The following is a 23,190-nucleotide window of genomic DNA, read 5'->3' on the forward strand; positions in this document are numbered from 1 at the left end:
GAAACTTTCAGTTTTCCATGCTAATTTCAAGGGAATCATCATGTTACCATGATGCACGGGAATGACAGGCTACCCAAGTAGCATGGAAATCACCTCATTCCCATGAAACTTGCATGGTAATGATGTGATTCCCATGCCATTCTCTTGGAAATGTGCTGATTCCCATGCCAAATCTCATGGGAATCGGACGTTTCCATGAAAAAAGGCAAGGGACTTTTTTGGCAGGGAAGTTGGCCTCTAAAAAAACCTCCCTGTAGGAAAAAAAATTGTTTAGGACAAGTCTCTCAAGTTTAATGGAGCAAAAGTAACCAAGATTTTAAAACTAATTATATGATTGGGCTCATCATTTTGAAGAATTTTTAATCTTTAATTTTGGACTGAAACTTTTTTTTCTTCCTTTTTATTCTTTAGTTCTGATTTTTCCGAAATCATTAGATTTCTTCTTTCGTCTAATAACGTCAAATCGTCCATCCGAACAGACAAACGATTGGCGTTTACTTATTATTCGGTTAACAACAAAATATGACTGTATACACAGAAATAGGGCACGTCGGACGAGCGGACACACATTTTTTAAGTAGAGTATTTTACTCCAGGCTCCCTAATACGCCTAGAATTTTTGAACTGGCCACTTTTTTTTTTTTCTTTTTTTCCTTTTTTCCTTTTTTTCTTTTTTTTTTCTTGATAATACCTTCTATATCCGCAAGGAGAGGGAAAAATTAAGAATGCAATGCAAAGTATTTAAAAAAAACCTCCTAAAATAATTATGATATACCAGTATTAAAAGGTATGTAAAACATAGCAATGAAAATTACGTCTAAAGTAAAAGGATTAAAAACGGTAACAATGTAACAAAAAAAAAAACAAATAAATAACAATGATGTTTTTAAAACAAGAGGGTACCGGAAGTACAATTAAATAAATTTATTACGCCAGTATAAAATGATGGAAAAACTCGGTAAGCACTGAATAGAAGAAGCGTCATATTACAGGATGGCAAGCGTCAGGGAAGACTGGGAAAAGTCAGGGAATTTCGTGCACGGTCGGGGATTTTCGTGCACAGTCAGGGAATTTTCGCATATGAACAATTGCATACTGTGATGACCGATGTCCTATACTGTCCTATACCGCGCTACGCCGCGATCATTCCGCGACAGTGAAGATCGGCCGTTACCGTGGATTCGGCGATTTTCACCTTTTCGAAACTCTAAAACCATCCAGCAAACAAATACTGTTTTCCGTGAAAAAAAATGTGTTTGATTTGATGGTTTGCGATTGTAACCAAAGGTCAGGGAATTCAATCGGTAAGTCAGGGAATTTTGAAATAGAATTTGACTCGCCACCCTGTATTATGTAAGAACAATAATCAAATCATTACTTTAATATAGAGATAGAATGAAGGCTCAAAACTGAACATATAAAAAGTTAAGTTTGGCAGCATAGAAAGACCCTCAAACCGTGAATGAACCCCCCCCCCCTTCCACAAATGCGGAACGATTTCAATTTCAAGAATTTTCATCGGGCACTTATTATTTTTTTTTCCTCTCTCTCGCTCTCCCCCCCCCCCCTCCCTCTCTTTCTCGTCTCGGAGAGTCTTTCTTTTGCCTCTCACGCATCATTCTTCTCTTAATCGTGAATTGACCTTATCGAAATTGTGAGCTCTACAACCTTTCATTCATGTTTCTAGGCCTTCCTCCTCCCTTCAGAACCCCACGTTTAGAAGACCAAGGGATTTCCTGTTACTCTTGTAACTGGCCGAAAGGTGTTATTTTCTTACAATTGACTGCTTTGAAACTGTCGAGGTGTGCCTTCACTAATTCGGGTCGTCGAGGCAAGCGTATTCATGTTTAAATAGATGGTTCGAATGCCTCGTTAGTTTGCTGCAGGCGTGTGCCGCCGCAATAAAATGGTGCAATTCTAGAAAGTCAGTAACTTCAGATTCCTAAAATTTTAATCATTACCTACTGATTCCCTAATCTTTATGTGCGCCCAGTGACTCAAAAATTCACTACGGACCAGTCGGAAATTGAATCAGGCGTATCGTATTAATAAATTGTTTCGTCTTTTTCAGTCGGCAGGTTGACTAATAGTGCGCACCTTCTTATGTTGACGCACTATGGTCCCAATTCACTTTTCAGTGATCAAAAATCATAGCGGCTTTCCGTTTAAGTATAAATACACTCAAACTATGTGTTCCCCATGATCTTGATGCGCTGAATTCGAATTTGACCTCCAATTTTCTCTAAAAAATCATTTGCAAAAGTTATCGTCATTTTTTCACATAAATCACAAACTGTCATACGATTGGCTTGTTATACTTGCTTCGATTGGATGAAAACCATGCGTACAGGCTTGTTATACTTGCTTCGATTGGATGAAAACCATGCGTACATTGCACATGCATGTACAGCTCACGCAAAACTAAGTAGGTTTTAATTTTTTGACAACCCCCCCCCCCTTAATTTTTTTTTTTTTTTAGAAAAACTAAACTGAAAAAAAAATGAAATAGGTAGATCCAAAATTAATGTGTATTTTAAAAATGTCTAAATGACAATTCAGGGAAGACTTTTCTTTATGTTGATTTGCCAAGAAAGGCAAATCGGGTACATAATAATGTAGAAGAGCGGGGGGGGTGCAATATTGTCACGTTAAGAAAAATGCAATGAACAATGGATAAACATTCGGGAAGTAAGGAATTTTATCGCAGCAACATTAATAGGTACTTTCTAGGATTGAACAGAACATTTTTAAAGATAAACTGAGGAACGGAAAACTTTTCAAAAAATCTCAAAAAGAAGGGGGAACCAAAATTTTTTCGAGACGGTCAGCCTCAAAAAGATCCATAGAAGCTACTTAAGTGCATCTCTGTAGATGCCAAAGTGCTTAGCATGTGTCAAGGCTGCAACTATAGGTGTTTTTTCAGGGCAAAAAATTGAGTATTTCTGGGACAAACACGGAGTCACGTAAAAAATTCAAATTTGGTCAAAAAAGCAGGCGGAAGCAAACATTTTTGGTTCGGTTGCCTTTCTAAGGATCTGCAGAAACGACTTAAATGTGTCTCTGGGGGTGCCAAATGTCTCAGAATATTTCTCGAGGGACTTTCCAGGGTTGTAATAGGTACAGTATTTTGAAGGAAACACGCAGGTACAATAAAGATCCAAAATCCGTCCAAAAACCAAGAAGAACCAACAATTTTTGGTTTAATTCCCTTCTTAAGGATTCATAGAGACTACTTAAGTACGATTTTAGTGGTGTCGCATGCCTCAAAAAAGTTTAAGATGACTGCAGATTGATTAATGGCTAAACTCGCCAAATACCGTTATTTTAGCCACCGACTTAGAGACCTAATAAATTCAATTTCTGGAGAAGGAGCAAACCAAAGCACAAAATATTTCTACCGTAGCTTTCCAAGGATGTGTAGAAGCTCCCTAAAGGTGCCTCATTAGGTGACCTTTGGTGACTTTTTTTTTTTAAATGAAAGCACGTGGGAAAAATCGGCATTTTTTTATGAAACGTAGGTATCCAACTTCTACCTTGTGTAGAATGTATCAGAATGCCTCGGAGAAAAATTGTAATTAGTGCGTTACAATCCTCTTAGAGTCCTCTACAAAATGGTATAAGCAAGAATTCTGAGAGACCATTTCATGATTCAGGAGAGGCTCCGAACGCTTTGTTATAGAAATAGCCACTTCACGGGTTAGAAAATACATACCCGACTATTTGCACAGTTTGTGACACTTTCAAAGTGACTCAACATTTTGAGGCATACTAAGTGTAGTTTATGACCCGTAGATACTTTATTTATCAATTTTGACTCGAATAGAAAAATGTCGTCCAACTCCATAAGTATCGATTTTTGAGCGCTCCCGAGCGGATTTGGACCATTGTGTGACGACCTATAACCCCGCAGTTCTAAAACGCATTGTTAAAGTCAGAAGTGCAACCGCTGAGTTATCCGCTGAGTGGCTGAGCTCAGCCGAAGTGCTGTTAAACGTTTTCTGAGTTATCCGCTGAGGTAAACAAAGGCCGCCATCTTCTCAGCAAAATCGCTCAGCGCTCAGCCTGGTTCCCAGGGCGCTTACCAGTTTTGCTGAGAAAATGGCGGCCTTTGTTTACTAACAAGTTTGCATCATCGCTAAGCGGATAACTAAAAAGGCGGACCGACGTCATTTCGCTGACTTCAATTTTTAACTTTAACAATGCGTCTTTTCCCGACAACGAACTGGTCTGAAAAACTTAAGGGATGAGGATAGTTGCTCGTAGAGAACCTTTATAGGGAGAGTATGGACAACTCGATTTATGTAGCTCTTAGGGCCCTAAAGGGCGACAACGTGTAAAACGGAAATCACTTGAAAAGTGCCGCTGCCAAGCTACGCATTTGAAATCTCAATTAATGCGGCCGACAGCGCATTTTTTAAACAAGCGTCTCCAAGGATTAAGACTTTGAAACTGAGAAAATATATGCGAAATCAAAGTTTTATACGTGCTTTTATAATTCAGGAGTCAGCTGGAATAACCACCTATAGCTGAAAACATTGTTTCGAAAAAATCGCATTTAAAGGTTTGACTCTGAGATGCGTCACTGGGTTTTCGCGGTAGGAAAACTGCATGAGCATTTTGCCGTAATTGATAGTATCCCTTAAACGACCCACCATGCAGTTTTTGGACATATTTTAGTTTTCACTATAAAATTGACAGTTTAAAATGTTGTTATAGGTAACTCCATAAAGCACCTAATCTCATGGTAAAATGGCTGAACGATTTATTATAAAACACGATTATGTAGTGCTTTGTGACTTATTATATGATGTAATAGAAATGTAAAACAAAGAAAAACTTTCAATTTTGCCCGTGAACAACGATAACACTTGTAATCAAATGCAAAATTAATAAAAATAGGAACTTAAAAATCAGTCCTCCAAAAACTTGGAAATGTTAGTTTGGAAGACTATCGCCAAGAGTCACAGTCCTGAGACACTGATGCAGTTCGTTATAGCGTTAATAAATGGAAGACCCACCGATACACCTATAGGTGATTATTCCATGGACCCGCCAACCGGTCTGACTTCACTTCACTAAAATTGGATTCTTGAGCTGCGTAATCACGGGATCGACTTGCTATCACTACCAGTGATACCGAAGGATACAATATGTAGTTCGAACGGACCGATCTCCGGAAAAACCACCTATACGCGTATAGGTGGTTATTCTAGCGTGTGCCTCAATTTTTGATCAGTTATGAAATGACGGCCGGGTCGTAAGAATTATGAAAATTAGTACTACTGGATACTTCGACTTCATAAGTTGACAGCCCTTTTGGGCCTCAATAGCTACATGACCTGATCCAAACTAACCTCCAAATTTTCAAGTTGTCCATACTCACCCTATAGAGGTACTCTAGTTCGACGGTGTAAGTCGGCAATCACATAACTCGGAAAACGCGATTTTTCAAGAGAGAGGAACTTCCTGCCATACTTCATTTTTTAAACGGAGAACTACTCAACGGCAATTCTTTAAAACTGCCGTGAGTTTTCTTTTCTATGCGAAGAAAATTCTGTATAAACTGCAAAGAATGATGTCAAATGTGTCGAGGTTCTCCTTTAAATTCTCAGACACCGTGAACGAGATAATTATGTGATTGCAGACTTACGCCGTCGAATTACGAATTAAAATGAAATGAAGATTAAAATAAGCGGACGATTACTCAGTTATCCGTCGGATTAGATGTTTGATGTTAAAACAATAACAATTTTGTTGTTGTTTGAAGATACCGTGACGTACTAACTTTTAATTTTCCCTCCTAAACTGTTCACGATTCTTCCCGGGAGAGCGCGCGTTGTGTAAAAATGCGGTGCGACGGCACGAGTTATGTGTTATTGGAATTAACGCCGAGATATGTGTTTTGAGTTCTACGTTTTTACGTGACTTCCAGATTTTTTTCGACTAAAATATTTTGACAGCAGGTAAAGGGCATATACTACACTTCATTTCTGCAGCTAACTCAAAACCGCCAAAAATCAAGTTATGTGATTTCCGACTTACACCGTCGAGTTGCTCGTCCCTCCAATGGGGCAACTACTCCTGCATATCATCTCTGTTTAATTACTTTACTAGAAGAATTAAAAAAATATGGAGACACGTTTCTTTATGTAACAGCATTTTGGTTGAGGATACGTCCTCTTGAACAGATGACAAGCGAGCGTCAATCTACCCTAAAATTCCTTGAATTTTTGCGAGAAGCTGTCTGTGCGACTACAACATTTTGACAGTTGAATTTTTTAAGCTACGGAACCTTAGGCGCGTCTGGACGCGGCGTCCTGGACGCCGGCGGAAAATGCTGCTACCGAGTCGAGGGCGAGAAGACGCTCACATTTTGGAGCACGGCACCTTAGGAGCGGAATCCGTGGATTTTTTCCGCTCTGTCCGCCGTCAATTTCTCGAATTTTCGTTGATCGGACAGTATGCTCTGGGCCGCGAAAATGGCTGTACGCGCTTTTTTTTAGGAGGGTGTGGATTCGATCGACAAAAATCGACCGAAAAATAAAAACGTGAATCGATCGACACCAATCGATGGACAAATTACTAAAAAACGGGTGTCGATTCGATCGACAAAAAATGTGGATCGATAGACGAGAAATGATTGACAATTAAAAGGAAAACCGGTATCTAGTCAATCGACATGAATCGATCGAAAAACCAAAACGTGAACCAATCGACGTAATTCGATCGATTCACGGGTTTGTCGATCAACTCACAGGTTTGTCGATCGACTCATAGGTTTGTCGATCTATCCACGGCTTTTGTCGATTGATTCACGGGTGGGTCGGTCGATCGATTCACGGAATTTTCGATCGATTCGCGGCTTTTGTCGATCAATTCACGACCTTTGTGATCGATTCGTGGGTTTGTCGAACTAAACACTTTCAAAAATCGGTAGGAAAGGCAGCGGACTGAGCGGAATTTCTCGGCGTCTTCGCTCCGATCTGTTCGCGACAGATCGGAGCGTCCTCGATCGGCGTTTTCCGCAGCGTCTCTTCGCCGCTAAGGTACCGTCCCCGCGCAAAAATCATTAGACAGATTTATCGGCGTCTGGACGCCGCGTCCAGACGCGCCTAAGGTTCCGTACCTAAATTGTAGATGTATCAAACGGCAACGGCGCGGCGGCGCTACGACATGTCGAAGACGGTGGGAGGAGAGAGACTGGAGGGAGGCTGGTGGGCGGAGGAGGTCACGGTTACTTTCATCAACCATCAACGTTGGCGAAGAGGTTAGGATAGAGGTGCCGCTTCGGCGCAAAAAATCCACTGCGTCTCCTGTAATTTAGGAGCTCCGAATGAGAAAAGCTAAAAGGGGAACAGCTTTCTCATTCATTGATGGCCAACTGCGCGGCGGGTTTTTTCTCTCGTTTTTACAATTTGCGTATAGACGCAGAGAGGTATAGCCTGAATTCGATTACCCAAGAAAGCCCCTCCGAGAAATTACAGCGGCTAGCTGATTCACTTTTTTATTTTAAAAATGGCACAAGATCGGTAAACAGGCGGAGTCCTATACAATCGCAAAAAGTTTTACGTGGGTTGCACGAACGATCGGCAAGAATGATCTTCCTCACGTATGTTGTCTTGTCTCGGTCCTAATGAACCGCTTTAACCTAAAAATCGAATTAAGGGGAAGGTAAATCATGAAAAAACGGCCGGCGTAGACAGAGCAAGGGACCAACCGCTCATATGATCAAAAGCATGAGAAGATAAAGGGATAAAAATAATTAACCTGTAATCCATCCGCACATTTACTGTCACTTATAGATGTCTTTGATAGCCAGTATCAGCATCAGTTCAATCGTAGCAGCGGGAACCCGTTCCGCCTAAAAACATGCCGCCTTTTTCATCGGTGCCAGCGCGTGTTTACCTTAGTGATAAGCGTCGAAAAGGGATACGTTTTTTTCACCTCCCACCAACTCCGTGGATACGACCTGAAAGCGAGCGACCATTCGACGGCATATATCCGCTCTCTTCGAAGAAAAAGGTTCCAAATACCCAAAAATACGTGACTGGGAATTACATTAAGCCTCCATTCGTTTGGACCCACTGCTGAGTAATATTAATGATGTAGTGCTCATCATGTTTACAGTATTATCCGTCTCCGCAGAAGGGAATAAAAGTGAGCCCGCATCCCGGTAGGCCCAAGGTTCTAGTCTCGAGCGCGGGATCACCTGTTCTAGGCTTCGCCCGAATTCCTGCAGGGATTAGCGTTGACGAGCGATGCGATGGCAATGGCAAGTATGAATCAAGTCTGGACCAAATCCACTGAATGAATGAACGAACGGAAGAAAGAGCGAACGAGCGACGACTTTATAGTGCGAGGGAATCCGAAAAAGGGACGATAATGCCCCTCGTGAAACAGGACATCGCGCATCGTGCTCCCAGGACAAAACGAGGGTTGTTAATTTTCGAGTGAGGATAGATATGCAGGTTCAGACTGGTTTTAAAAACGTGTCGGTATTTTTTGCCTTGGTTTTTCGCGTGTAAATTTTCGTCCTAAAGAAGCTCTAAAATGGTCTTCGATATAACCGGAGAGGGGCAATCATCAGGCATCAGGCAGCTTTAGGTTCCGCCGTAATCAATATTCATGCTAACGCATGCAGCTTCATCACTATGTTGCGTTTCCATTTTGAACACGCTCCCTTGCTGTCGAGTAGAAAAGCATCAGGCATGTGGATTTTTTTCTGAAATAAAATTAAGGCTTTTGGTGTGCATGCGACATCCTCCTTTCCATACTCTTACGCTTTTATTAGAAGAAACGTTCAACTTACAGTAATCCCTGTACATCCAAAATGGGGAAAAAATCACCATAAATAAAAAAATGTGGTATCGACGAAAAGTTGAAGAAATAGCCAAAAATCACAAGTAACGTTCAAAATGCCTGAAAAAAATTCCAGAAGGTCCAGATTCTTCGAAACAATGCGCGACCGCTCCAGCGATTCCTCACTACCCTCACTCTCCTATACCCTGTCATAGGAAACCAGGTTTGCGGCCATTTTAGTCCTGAAATCCAAATTTCAATTACCGCGATTGCTTATGAACCTTGCCTTCACGCAGCAATATTCTCCTCCTCTTTTTTCACCGTGTTTGAAATAATCCACTCTCGCCTATGTCTCCATAAAGTTGACAGCACACCGGTAAGGAATTTTCGGGACAATCCGATTGATTGTTTAGGATCCGATGAACTTACTGATATCTGTGCCGTCAGTGCAGACCAATCACAGACTTTCCGGCATTTTCCTTTAGTGCCGAATACAAGGGTCGTTCAGGAAGTAAGTTTACCCATTCAGTATCTCCTAAAGTAATATAGACAAAGAAAATATGTAAATATTTTTGAAAAGCCACTACTCTCAGCTTTTTAACGCGCTATAGATTTTTAAAGGTTCAGTGAAACGCTAGAAATGTGGATTTTTCTGAACTCACCTCCTCTCCGCGCAGGTCTAAAATTCCACGGAGCGCCATCAGCAAGTGAGTTGCTATGAGTGGGTATCTATAGCTTATCGCAACAGAAGTAGTTTAAGAATGGTTGTAAGTCATACAATACATAAGGAGGAACATCAATCAGCCAGAAAATTGCAGGATTGCAGGAGGGTGTGTGTCAGAGAAAACGTTTGGAAATCCGCCAAAATTTGGCATTCCGGAGGATTTTATTTTGCAAGAGATTTGCGTGTGAAGGAAACGTCAGGGTAATCGGAAAACACGGATCTTTCGGAAAATGCCTCGCGAATTTTACTCTTGCGGAGATTTCTAGTAGAATTTTTACCAGAATTCCTGCTGATATCTTTTAAATTTTAGAAATGAGGCAAAAATGTCTCGTTTAAGTTTAGGCACCATTAAAATTCTCACTTACATTTAATCAGTCACACTGTCTCGAAAAATTTAGGAATATTTTTCCTTTTCGCCAGGGAATTTTACATTCTCCCCCCCCCCCCCCCGGCTTTTTGGCCGTTTTGTTAGGGAAATGTCATATTTTTTTTTTTTTTTTTTTTTTTTTTTTTTAAGTTTTCGGAAGCCCTGATCTGTTTGGTTGGCTCCGAAAACGAAGATCGGTTTCATGAGAAAATACGAACTCGCCGGGTCCGATTCAGGCGCTCCATTCAATCCAATATTGACAGTGGTAAACATGGATGTTACAAAGTTTTGTGGCCGCACACACGTTATCACGCGGCTTTTTGCGCGTGACGCTGTGGAAGCTGCTTCGGGAGTTCGATACGAGAACTCGCGCACTCTCAGCGGATGCTCTGTCCCGAAAAAAGGGTTGTAAAACAATTGATGAGTTCCTTACAGAGCTGCGTGTGAAGATGTAACTGCGGATTTATTCCCAGGGAGTGCGCATCGAAAGAGCTTTATTTTTCGGATACATAGTCCAGGCAAATAAGCCATGAAAGGGGCTATAGCCTGCAAAAATCCCGGGTAGCAATGTTTTCATCGATTCCTATGTAATTTTTGACGCTGAATCCGAATTTCAACTTTGCGCCATTAATTTCGGACCGGAAGGTTGCCAAATTTGGCAAAAATGGCCTAAAATCGGCCTTTTTTCCGGATTATGGCCTGTAACTTGCCAAAAATTGATCTGACGATAAAATTAGTTATTTTCAGAAATAAAGCTCGTTAAATTTCCTATAAAAAAGTTCCTATTCACTTTTTTCCTTAAGGCAAAATTAAGCGCGCTGGCGGGCTCCGAACTTTGTAAAAATGTGCGAAAATTGCGCATACTGTAATGTGTTGGGTTATCCTCATTATTTACATAAATTCATTTCACTAAGTGTAAATTTTATCATCTTCACTTAATTTGTCCAGAAATTACTCGTCGGACGAGTAAAACGGGAGACATCGGGCAAAAACCGCGAAAAACACAATTTTCGCTCATTTTTCAAAGTTCGGAGCCCGCCAGCGCGCTTGATTTTGCCTTGAGGAAAAAAGTGAATAGGAACTTTTTTATAAGAAATTTAACGAGCTTTATTTCTGAAAATAACTAATTTTATTGTCAGATCAATTTTTAGCAAGTTACAGGTCATAATCCGGAAAAAAGGCCAATTTTAGGCCATTTTTGCCAAATTTGCCAACTTTCCGGTCCGAATTTAATGGCGCAAAGTTGAAATTCGGATTCAGCGTCAAAAATTACGTAGGAATCACTGAAAGCATTACTACCCGGGATTTTTGCAAAAACTGCAAAAATACGTGATTTTCATTCATTTTTCAAAGTTCGGTGCCCGCCAGCGCGCTTAATTTTGCCTTGAGCAAAAAAGTGTATAGGAACTTTTTAATGGGAAATTTAACGAACTTTTATTTTAAAACAACCAAATTGACGTTGGATCAATTTTGGACGAGTCACAGGCCATAACCCGCGAAAAACACAATTTTCGCTCATTTTTCAAAGTTCGGAGCCCTCCAGCGCGCTTGATTTTGCCTTGAGCAAAAAAATGTATAGGAATTTTTTTATAGGAAATTTCATGAGCTTTATTTCTGAAAATAACTAATTTTATCGTCAGATCAATTTTTGGCAAGTTACAGGCCATAATCCGGAAAAAAAGGCCGATTTTAGGCCATTTTTGCCAAATTTGGCAACTTTCCGGTCCGAATTAAATGGCGCAAAGTTGAAATTCGGATTCAGCGTCAAAAGTTACATAGGAATCGATGAAAACATTGCTACCCGGGATTTTTGCAGGCTCTTTTCCTTGTTTGCCTGGACTAACATTCGCAGCGCTACGCGCGCTGCCGCCTCAGTAGTGTTTGACTAGGACTCGCCCAAACTACATAGAGTACCTGTATAGGGAGAGTATGGACAGATCGCTTCATGGAGGTCTTTAGGGCCCAAAAGTGCAGCCATCCTTCTAACCAACTTCTAACACACAAAATTTTACTGCCAGTCTGCAGAGTCTGCAAATTCCATTTCTAACCAAGATGGCCAAGAATGCACAGAAATGAGCGTTCACCCATAAAAATGAGTTTTATGCAAAAACTGAGTCAAATACATGCTTTAAAAATTACGGTTCGTAACAATAGTATTAGTAAATCGTTCTGGATACTTGGAATTCATAGGTTGACTGCATTTCTGGGCCCTAACTTTATTCGCAGAGGCATATCGGTGAAGGCCTGGTGGATTTTCGGAGTTTCACATCCGTCCATACTCTCGCTATACTAGCCCGAACTTGAGCTGCGGCTGCGAGGTCACACCAAAGGAAAGAGGAGAATCCTAACTTCTTTCACTTGTTTGCACTTCTCTAGGACTCGAGAGTACATTTCTAGCTCACTTTTGCCGTATGCTCTCAACAATCATTATTTGACAGGGTATCCACCATCAGTCAAAACCGAAAAATATCAGAAAAATCGGTCGTGGATCACGAAATTTTGAGAGCTTCAAACGTTTTTCAAACATGTAATTCAATTCATTAAATATGCCGATTTTTTAAATCAAACGAGTGACTCGTTATTCGCGCGAAAAATCAGGCAATCTCGTATAGAATGTCAGAAAAAATCAAGAAAATTCTTATTTAAATTCTAGTAGACATCTTGTGTGGTATGTCAGGTAGATAGCGAATGTTGGGTAAATCCTCGTCGATTGCTTTCATCCAGTTTTGATGGCCACTCCAAGAACGGATGTCAGTCAAAATCAACTATTAAACGCAGGGTCTTGTTTAGCGGAATGAAACCTGTGTATTATTGATTAGTGGGGTCCCTGGCATAATTTGGTGAGTCCTGCATGTATCTTGAAGCACGCGAGAACGTTTAAAATGTCAGCCTCAGGCTCAGGGGCGCACCTGTACCACATTTACTATGTTGCCGGTTTTTGCAAGATCTCACACATGTCTACAGAAAAAGTGGTTTATTCCATGACACTCAGACAGCGTGCAGAGAAAGATCCATGTCAAAATATTACTGATTACAATGGTTAGTTTCTGCCGTCTACCTTATAGGATGATCAGTTTTCAAGACAAAATGGAGGTGCGACTCCGTTCAGCCGCGCGTCTCAGCGCAATATAATTAGACACTCATCAGTCAAAATTATAAACGAGAATCGAAATTTTCGAACATCATCATGTCAGGTATCGATAAGTCCCCAATTGATGTGGACCGATGGATACTTGGACACACGCAAGGATGTATCCTGTATTCTTCTATGGAAAGAAGGAAGAGCAGACGAGCCGAGGAAGGGCGGAACTGCTCAAGCTGGAACTCGCGTGGAAAGAGAAAAACAGGCTAATTATTTTTTAAGAGGTAATTGTGTAATGACTGTGATCCTACATTGATTTGACATCTGGCCATGCAATTCACACCTCGCGTTCTCTGAGAAGTTGTGCTTTTCGGTGGGAATGAACTCCAACTCTCCCCTCAGATTTCGAAAGTCCATTCTTGGATGGGTACCGAATTTACTTATTCGACAAGACGTAGCCAGAGAGGGGATACAGAAAATGTTACGGAGCAGATTTAAGGACCGGAGGCCGAACGGAAAATGATCTTCCACTTCCAGGACCATGAACAATTAACTCCCCATCCCCTCTTCTACCATCCTTTTTCTCTTCCTCTTTTGTCTCTTTCCTAAATCGTTTTTCACATCCGTTTCCTCCTTATTTTTCTTACCTTCCATTCACCTTTTTGCAAATTTTATGAATTTACCAATAGCGAATATATTCAGATTTCAATTCTGAGCAATGAAACAAGAATTCTGTGAAGAATCTCCGAGACCAGAATAATCTTTACTTACCTACGGCGATTATTTCCGGGCTCAAACCATACGAATTTGGCTCACACACCGACTCACCCACACACACACACACACACCCTCTCCCTCTCACACACACACACACACACACACCCTCACACACGCCAAGAGAGAAATTTTATCTTTGCGACCCTCATAATAGTGCAACATAAGACTCGGGATCAAAGTGTAAACGTTTTCGGTTGCACTACAAACGTGGAGTTCATCCGATCTAGGCGCATACGTACTTGAAAAAAGTCGTTCGCAGTTAAAAATTTCAATGTTTGGTTTTGCTCCTGCTCGTTACTTTGTGTTACTTTATTGTGTCAGAGCAACCCAACGGACTGCCTGGTTTTGGATTACCACCGATATGATGCAGGTTCAGCTAATTTTCAACGAAGTCGCAGATTTTCAACACAAAGATTTGGCCACCTCAACCCAAATATTTGTTCGATTTGACACAGGGAAACTAACACACACAAAAATCATCCAACAGCTTGTGTTACCTCGTGCTTTACTTCCCATCAACACAAGATTTTAGTTACTTTTTCTTACTACTGGGTATGTGAAGGGGATTTGGAGCTGTGATCGAATGTGGTGGCAAGACACATGGGATAGGGGCAGAAACAATAAACGAGGAACGCCCACCTGATCCTTAGATGAGTCAATTTATGGGATTAAGCTCTCGCATCTATCCTCGCCGGTCTGCCAACCCGTCGCGCATCTTAGCTTTAACTCTGAGCTCTAAACGTTTGCTAATTGGAGCAGGAAGTATTATCTCTGGCCCTTAAGCACCGCTCCATTGCCTTACGCCTCCAAGGTTGCTACATCAAGCACAATCCAGCATATGCGCTATTTCTATATGATAAGCTGAAAGTTGTGGAGAAGGCGTTAGATTTTAAAGAAAAAACATTGAGTTGAACAGTTGAATTGTGCGAGGGGACATGACATTAGGAATGATGTTGCCATGTGTGAACTTCCAGTGTCACGCGTCACTTCGCGTCGTTACTGTTATAGTTCAGGTTCTTATGTACTCCCGTGGAACGGTAAGTGAAGCAAGTGTGGAAAATATCTTAATCTCTTCATTTCGATGCGTAAAAAAAGAATTTCGATGTTGTCAAGCTCAATTTTGCGTCCAACCCCCCAAAATCAAGATGGCGGCCAAAATGGGGGCTCGGGGGGTGAAAATTATGGAATTTGATTTTGATGTCATGATTGGGGTCAATTCTTATGTAATTTTGGTCGTAGAATCCGAATTTGAGGTCCAAAATACTCTCCGACCCAAAGGGATGCCCCAAATCCAAGATGGCCGCCAAAATCTCCAAGATAGGGTCAAAACTGCGATACGTATGTAAAAGTGCCAAGTAGGGTGTCCTTGGTAGGGTTCTTTGGGTCGGAGATTTCACCTATGATGTCAAAAACTTACCACGGATCCATTGAAGCCCAAAAAAATCAAAATGGCGGCCAAAAGGGCTGCCGTTGCGGGGTGAAATATTTTGTTGAGGCAAACATCGTCGAATGAGGTGTCACTGTATAGGTTTTTTGGGTCGTAGATTCCAAAAATGAGGTCCAAATAACAAAATAAGCTGATAGAAGTTCTCCAAAAGCCAAAATGGCGGCCATAATGGCTGCCGCCCAGGCATTGAACGCGTTTGAACAGTAGGGTGTCCCATTTTGGACGTTAAAAAAAAAAAAAAATGCGAAATCCAACAGAGATACCTGCCAAAAAGTTGTCTCATAGTTAGAAAAAAAAGCAAAAAAAATCTCAGGGTCGTAGCTAAAGTTTGAGTGGTCCCGCAAGGTACTTAAGATGTTTCACCGATTTCTCATCTTGGCAATCTTGGCGATCTTGCTGATTTTTTTTCGGTAAATGCAATCGAGGTAAAAAGTCGCAAATGCGGATAATGAGACTTCTGATACTATATTTTAAGAGAAAAATAACGGTTTGGACCCACGAGGATCAGAATCCCTCGTTCTTAGCTCTCAAAATGCAAAAATCAGCGATTTTAGCATTTTGTAGTCAAACCGCTGCTCGACCGTCGCTCGACTTAAATGTCGCGGCATTTGACGCGCTGTTTCACAATGATCCCATTGTAGGAGTGAAAAGTCCTTCAAGTATGTTCATTAGAGGTGTAAGAGAGTCACTTTGACCAATTTTTGTTGCTTTTAAACATTGAGCTCATCGTTTAAAATGTTTTTTATTTTTTGTTTTTTTTTTTGTTTTGTTAATATAATTTTCCTGTTTTTCATCATTTTTTAAAATGGTTTAAAAAGGGCGACTCATCTTACACCAAAATTGAACTCCTTTGGCGAACAATATACGTAGATGGTCAAATACTTCCTCTAAAACAGTTTTTGGATTCAAAGCCTCCCAAAAAAGCCGATGTTGCCATATTTTATCCCCGGAAAACACAAAAAACCGAGTACCTATTTCAGTATTTGGAGGCTGTTCCTCACCGAGCTCATTGAGCAAATTTCAGCAAACCTTGAATTTTCATACGTTATGACCAGATTACTAGTGATTATGTACATGTGTTTATCTATACAGCCTCCCACCGCGGCGCGACGTTGCCATATACCATCGATAAAATTCGATAGAAATCCGCGTTTCCTTAGATTTGAGCCATTTTTTCGGATATTGCACATGGAATACATATGGGTCATTCCACGTCAACGCAACCAAGCTCGAAACCCGACCCCCTCCGATTTGGCTGAAAATTGGTGTACGGGGTCTTTATATCATATTAAGAAACCTATTTTGAAGGGTTTTCCCATCTGACGCCCCGTTCGCGAGATATCGACCCCCAAAGATGGGGTGAATTTTAGCGGTATTCAAAACAGCCCGTTTTAGCGATTCTCATTTTCTCGACTCTCCTCTCTTTGACTCTCCATAGCGAGACTCTTTATCAATCCATCATGCTTTGAAAGAGTGTTTCTAGACCACTTTTTCATGTAGATTCTGAATATGCCATCGAAATTGAGCTTAGAATTATTTAAATGGCCGTAATTCAGGCTTTTTTAAAATTTACTATTTCTTTGCCATTCAATGTTCAAACTGAAATATCCAAAATACAGTCTCTCCGATTTTGTGTGAGTTCTTCATAGAACAGTGCATAGAGCGCGCTAAATATGCTCGTACAAGTAGAGTAACATCCTCGAATTCTTTTTTAGGGGGTCCGGCCCTTCCCGCATTGCAGGGTCCAGCCCTACCTTCTTCAGGACCCAGCCCTACCTTCTCCAGGGCCCAGCCCTATGTGGTTAGTGCTCGGCCCCGCCTCAGGTAGGACTAGGCCCTGAGGCAGGTAGGGCTGAACCTTAACTTCAGCATGGGCCTGCCCCTTCGATGTTTAGGTGAAGCAATTTTACCTACCCCGGGTGTAGGGCCGACCCTGCCCCGCAGGTCCTAACCCTAAACTCGTTTTTTCCGTGGAGATAGAAGGGGATCATACCTTGTGCCAATATCTATTATTTTAAGACCCTGCGCTTATAGACGACCCATTTCTTACGATTTCTAGTCATGATGTTTGTGCACGAGGATGCGACTTTCAAACATTGACCGTGATCTGAGGACCATAAAGAAACAGTGCCACATTTAAAAAACACGGGTTCTCAATGCTGAATTTTTGCCCACCCTTAAACCTAGCCCTCCCCCCCACCCCCGTCCTTTTGGAAGGGTACCGATTGCTAAGAATGCTGCCTCGTAATTTCCCCATTTTTTTCTCAAACCGCAAAATGGAAATTCCTCTACCCTCCCAAAGTCCTTCAAGGAGTTTGCACTCCCTCAGATTTGGAGACATCACAAACATCATGCTTAGAATTCGTAAGAAATGGGTCGTCGATAAGCGCAGGATCTTAAAATAATGATTATTGCCACAAGGTATGATCCCCTTCCATCTCTGAATACTGTATTTTAAGTTTTACATAAGTATTCCATGTGCAATATCCGAAAAAATGGCTCAAATCTAAGGAAACGCGGATTTCTATCGAATTTTATCGATGGTATATGGCAACGTCGCGCCGCGGTGGGAGGCTGTATAGATAAACACATGTACATAATCACTAGTAATCTGGTCATAACGTATGAAAATTCAAGGTTTGCTGAAATTTGCTCAATGAGCTCGGTGAGGAACAGCCTCCAAATACTAAAATAGGTACTCGGTTTTTTGTGTTTTCCGGGGATAAAATATGGCAACATCGGCTTTTTTGGGAGGCTTTGAATCCAAAAACTGTTTTAGAGGAAGTATTTGACCATCTACGTATATTGTTCGCCAAAGGAGTTCAATTTTGGTGTAAGATGAGTCGCCCTTTTTAAACCATTTTAAAAAATGATGAAAAACAGGAAAATTATATTAACAAAACAAAAAAAAAACAAAAAATAAAAAACATTTTAAACGATGAGCTCAATGTTTAAAAGCAACAAAAATTGGTCAAAGTGACTCTCTTACACCTCTAATGAACATACTTGAAGGACTTTTCACTCCTACAATGGGATCATTGTGAAACAGCGCGTCAAATGCCGCGACATTTAAGTCGAGCGACGGTCGAGCAGCGGTTTGACTACAAAATGCTAAAATCGCTGATTTTTGCATTTTGAGAGCTAAGAACGAGGGATTCTGATCCTCGTGGGTCCAAACCGTTATTTTTCTCTTAAAATATAGTATCAGAAGTCTCATTATCCGCATTTGCGACTTTTTACCTCGATTGCATTTACCGAAAAAAAATCAGCAAGATCGCCAAGATTGCCAAGATGAGAAATCGGTGAAACATCTTAAGTACCTTGCGGGACCACTCAAACTTTAGCTACGACCCTGAGATTTTTTTTGCTTTTTTTTCTAACTATGAGACAACTTTTTGGCAGGTATCTCTGTTGGATTTCGCATTTTTTTTTTTTTTTTAACGTCCAAAATGGGACACCCTACTGTTCAAACGCGTTCAATGCCTGGGCGGCAGCCATTATGGCCGCCATTTTGGCTTTTGGAGAACTTCTATCAGCTTATTTTGTTATTTGGACCTCATTTTTGGAATCTACGACCCAAAAAACCTATACAGTGACACCTCATTCGACGATGTTTGCCTCAACAAAATATTTCACCCCGCAACGGCAGCCCTTTTGGCCGCCATTTTGATTTTTTTGGGCTTCAATGGATCCGTGGTAAGTTTTTGACATCATAGGTGAAATCTCCGACCCAAAGAACCCTACCAAGGACACCCTACTTGGCACTTTTACATACGTATCGCAGTTTTGACCCTATCTTGGAGATTTTGGCGGCCATCTTGGATTTGGGGCATCCCTTTGGGTCGGAGAGTATTTTGGACCTCAAATTCGGATTCTACGACCAAAATTACATAAGAATTGACCCCAATCATGACATCAAAATCAAATTCCATAATTTTCACCCCCCGAGCCCCCATTTTGGCCGCCATCTTGATTTTGGGGGGTTGGACGCAAAATTGAGCTTGACAACATCGAAATTCTTTTTTTACGCATCGAAATGAAGAGATTAAGATATTTTCCACACTTGCTTCACTTACCGTTCCACGGGAAGCTTTTTTTGAACATAAGAACCTGGACTATTAAGACTTTTCACTGACAATGAGTGGTGAGAAGGAAATCAAAACATAGTATGCCCTATCAAATGTTGTTAATTTCGTGCATGGTGTTCCTTACTGCGAAATAATCTGAACGCTTTCACTCTGGTATGTATCAACTTATCATTGGAAACTTCTCTCTAAATGTTGGCCTTATTTTCACTTCAACAATTATCCTTTTCAAGACACTAAATTCCGGGTAATCGATAGCAACAGTTGCACAATCTTAAGAACACCTGATGACACTTACTATGTCTCAAATTTTCATTCTTCAAGTCGTCTTTCCCCCGACGTTGCAAAATTTATTCTAACAATTCAATTTTTTACAAGAAGAACACTGAAAAAAATGGTTCTGTTCACAGGGCTTCTGCACTTCATTTTGTATCAGTCACAGAAGCTTCCGTTATGAGGACAGAGTACTTTGTTCCCACGATCGAAGTTCTGTTCTCACAATAGAAAAATTCTGTAAGCGTAACAAAGAAACTGCAGGGGCCCTGTGAACAGAAGGTTCTGTCGTCAGCACCATCTATTTTTTTCTGTGTACCTGTGCGATTTTTGTCTAGAATTTGTCTGATTTTTGCACGAGATCAGAAGGAAAAAAATGATTGAGGCTATTGATAGCTTCTCATCGAAGTGCTTTGCACGGCACTCGTACACTTGACAAGTAATCCGGCGAGATGGGAATAGGGGGTTGGGGGGGGGGGGGGGAGGCAAAGGGGCGCTAGGTGCTACCCTGCTGCTGCCTCCGTATCTAAGTTTACACGTGATCAAAGAGCTCATTGACAGTGAGACCCCATTCAACCGGACCTTCTCCCCCTGAATAAACCCAGTCATATCAATTTCTCACTTAGAATTAATCATGCATAACATGGCGGCGGCGGCGCCCATTCGGATCTCATTCACCTCGCGATCGCCGCGAAGCGCCGGGCGTACCTGATATTATCGACGAAAACTGACCCACCGCCTACGCCCCTAACGTTATTGGTTCCGGGTGCGCTATGAATTCCCTCCTTAGAAAAGAGCAAGATAATAGCTTGTTACAGGAGATACTTTCAGGGTTTCACCGCTATCTGGAGGACCCCCGCGCCGCGATGGACTGAGCGGATTTGAAGAAACTGGCACTTGAACCTAAGAAATTCAAATACGAATAAGAATCCTGCTCTACAAAATTTTAGGAGGTCGGACTCGGGTGTGAGCGATCCGAGGTGCAGAAAATTTCGGTGATATAGTTGTTGGGATTGAGATGGACTCGCGGTGATGAGAAGTTCAAATTTTGAACAAATTTTGCGCTGGTAAAACCCAAAACGTCCTGAACCGAGAAGGAAAAATAGGGGGGAAAATCGGAAATCGAACCGAAACAAGCGAAAATTTCTTTGAATTTTTGAATGATCAAACCGCTAAAAGGGGAAGGAAAAAGTAGAGCTTCCAGCAACTCTAAAACGAGTTGGTAAGTGCAACACAGTGGTATTGCAGAAGCGTGCCCATTAAAAATATTTGCAGGTATTTTTTTTCTTTTCGAATTGAAGTGAGAAAAATACACGATTAAAAGTTCATTTTTAAATTCATTTCATTGTGTAATAAAGTCCTGCCAAAACAAGGCTTATCTATGAGTCAGAACTTTTAATGGAGACTCTTATTTTGATACTTTCTATTTACGCCTCGTGTAGGTATTGTAAAGTCTACTTTGAAGTATGTTTTCAAAGGAAATCCATGAATAAATGAAAATTTTTATGACACTGATATGCAAACTTTGCAACACTGTATCTCGGAAACCAGAGGTATACCCAAGCTATTCTACTGGAGGCTTGCCTCAACATAAGGTTTCATTTAGGCCACATACGAATGAAATCCCCGGGTTCCCGAGAAGGGACCACTTTTTGGGAGGCTCTGCTCTACCTCTCACCCGAAAATGGTAGTTTAAGTCCAAAGGCTCAGAGATACGGTGAAATGGCCAAAGTTTTTGTCCCAAGAGTCGTAACGCGCCGATTTCTAGATGGGATAATCTATTCGCAACGCGATGTCGGGAGCAAGAGGCTCGAGTTAACTGCGCGGCCTAAGGGGCGCGCCGGATGGTGGTTACCGCTCCTCAACTGGCCGTTTACGACTTTCTGGCTATAGATACAGCTAGCCAAATGGATTAAATTTTTGGTGTAGAGGGTCGCAATTTGATTATTTCCATCAGGAAACGACACTAATTTTGCCAAAATGCCAATTTTTATATGCGTGTCCCTCAGGGCGCTTGAGAGACTGCTAAACAAAAATTTAAAATTGTTTTGAAAAATAATTTCTTATTTTTACACCTCAAAGCACGTTTTGAGACCTGGGGAGCTTAACTTTCCTCAAATTTCAAAAATAAGGGAGACCCCAAAGTACTGTCGTCGATATCGTTTGGGCAACTTATTGAAGTCGCTTATTTCTTAACGAGGAAGTAATTTCCATCGATTTCTCCCACATCTCAACACTCCGGCGTCTTTTCGTTAGCCCCGTGACAGTGGTTTCGATCTCTTCGCAAGTGAGCTTTTATGCAAAGCGGCAGTGGATTAATTTTTAATAGTGCTATAAAATATGGAACTGTTTCTTGGGTTTGTGACTTGGAGCAGTCCGTGCCTGGCACCCCATCCAATCGCATATCGGCCACCGCATCTGGTCTTGCACCCACCTTTCCTTCTACACTCTTTTAGTAATTAACAATAAGTCAACTGTGAAACTGAGGTGTAAACGCCACTCCACCCATCTAACCCCAGCCTAACCCCTCCACCGTCCCGTAATGAAGTAAGAAGCTTGATAAGCACTGAAGCAGGTAACCCCTGTTTTCAATTTCAGGTTTATAGTTTCGGAGCCACGCTTCCGTCATATCCGTGAACGAAGAACCATGCAGAGGAGCATCTTGTAACCAAGTGGCATTGGTGTTATTACCGTGGGCAGTAAGATGATTTTTTGTGCACTTCTCATTTATGTTGAATTTTTTGAGTAGATGAACCAATGTCAAATAAAAATGTTGATTTTAAATACTGTGCCTTCTGAGATCGCATTTTGCAATCTCTTTCTCCATACAGGGTGTTAGAAAAGTTTCCTCCCCCCATCTCTCTACCATTTTACCTAATTGAGGTAGAGATTTGAAACTTGGAGGACGTTTCTAGGTCAAAAGGGCTTATTGACCCCCCTAAAATTTTAAGGGGGTCCCTTGGGGGGGGGGGGAGACGGACCCCAACTTTTTATTTTCAAATGGGAAAACCCCTCTTGTGATACCTTGTTTGAAAAAGCAGAAGTAAAGAAAACTTTTCGCGCAAACTCGAAGTCATTATCTCAAACCGTTTCAGAATGGCGGCCAATGAAAGTTCGAAAGTTCAAGATGACCGATCATTGACACCTAGGTTTTTTTGTCGATGGATTTGCCTGAAACTCGGTACTTGTAGGTATCACGAGAGAAACGAATTTGACGTCAGATTAAAAAAAAATTGTCAAAATGGCGGCTGGTTGAAGTTCAAAATGGCCGAGAATTGGCATCTCGGTTATTTGCTTATGGACTTCCTACTTCAGCTTATTCACACCAACAGAAAACTGCGCAAGAATTCAACAATTTGAAGAGCAATGATGTAAGAGACAAAGTGCGCTCATTAGTAAGCGAACATGGTCTAAAAGTGGCCGCATTCAAAAATGTCACGACTCAGAACACCCATGATGTATCACACCGAATCAAAGCGAACTTCAAATAGGCACACATCGCAATTGGAGCAAGAAATGTCATACTCCAACTTGACTCTCGTAAAACCGAGCTTTTAGCTTTTAAGCAGGACACCAAAATTTCAAAATTACTGTCATAACAACATTCTCGCTTTGAAAGGTACAGCCAGGTACTCT

The 23,190-nt window shown here is 41.3% G+C and overlaps 1 protein-coding gene across 3 annotated transcripts in view; it reads left to right on the plus strand.

Moving 5' to 3' along the window:
* LOC109043984 (uncharacterized) overlaps positions 1-23,190 on the plus strand; it is a 247,270-nt gene that overhangs the window by 28,103 nt on the left and 195,977 nt on the right. The window lies entirely within an intron of this gene.

This window comes from Bemisia tabaci, chromosome 1 (assembly GCF_918797505.1).
Source record: "Bemisia tabaci chromosome 1, PGI_BMITA_v3".
Classification (NCBI taxonomy): Eukaryota; Metazoa; Arthropoda; class Insecta; order Hemiptera; family Aleyrodidae; genus Bemisia; species Bemisia tabaci.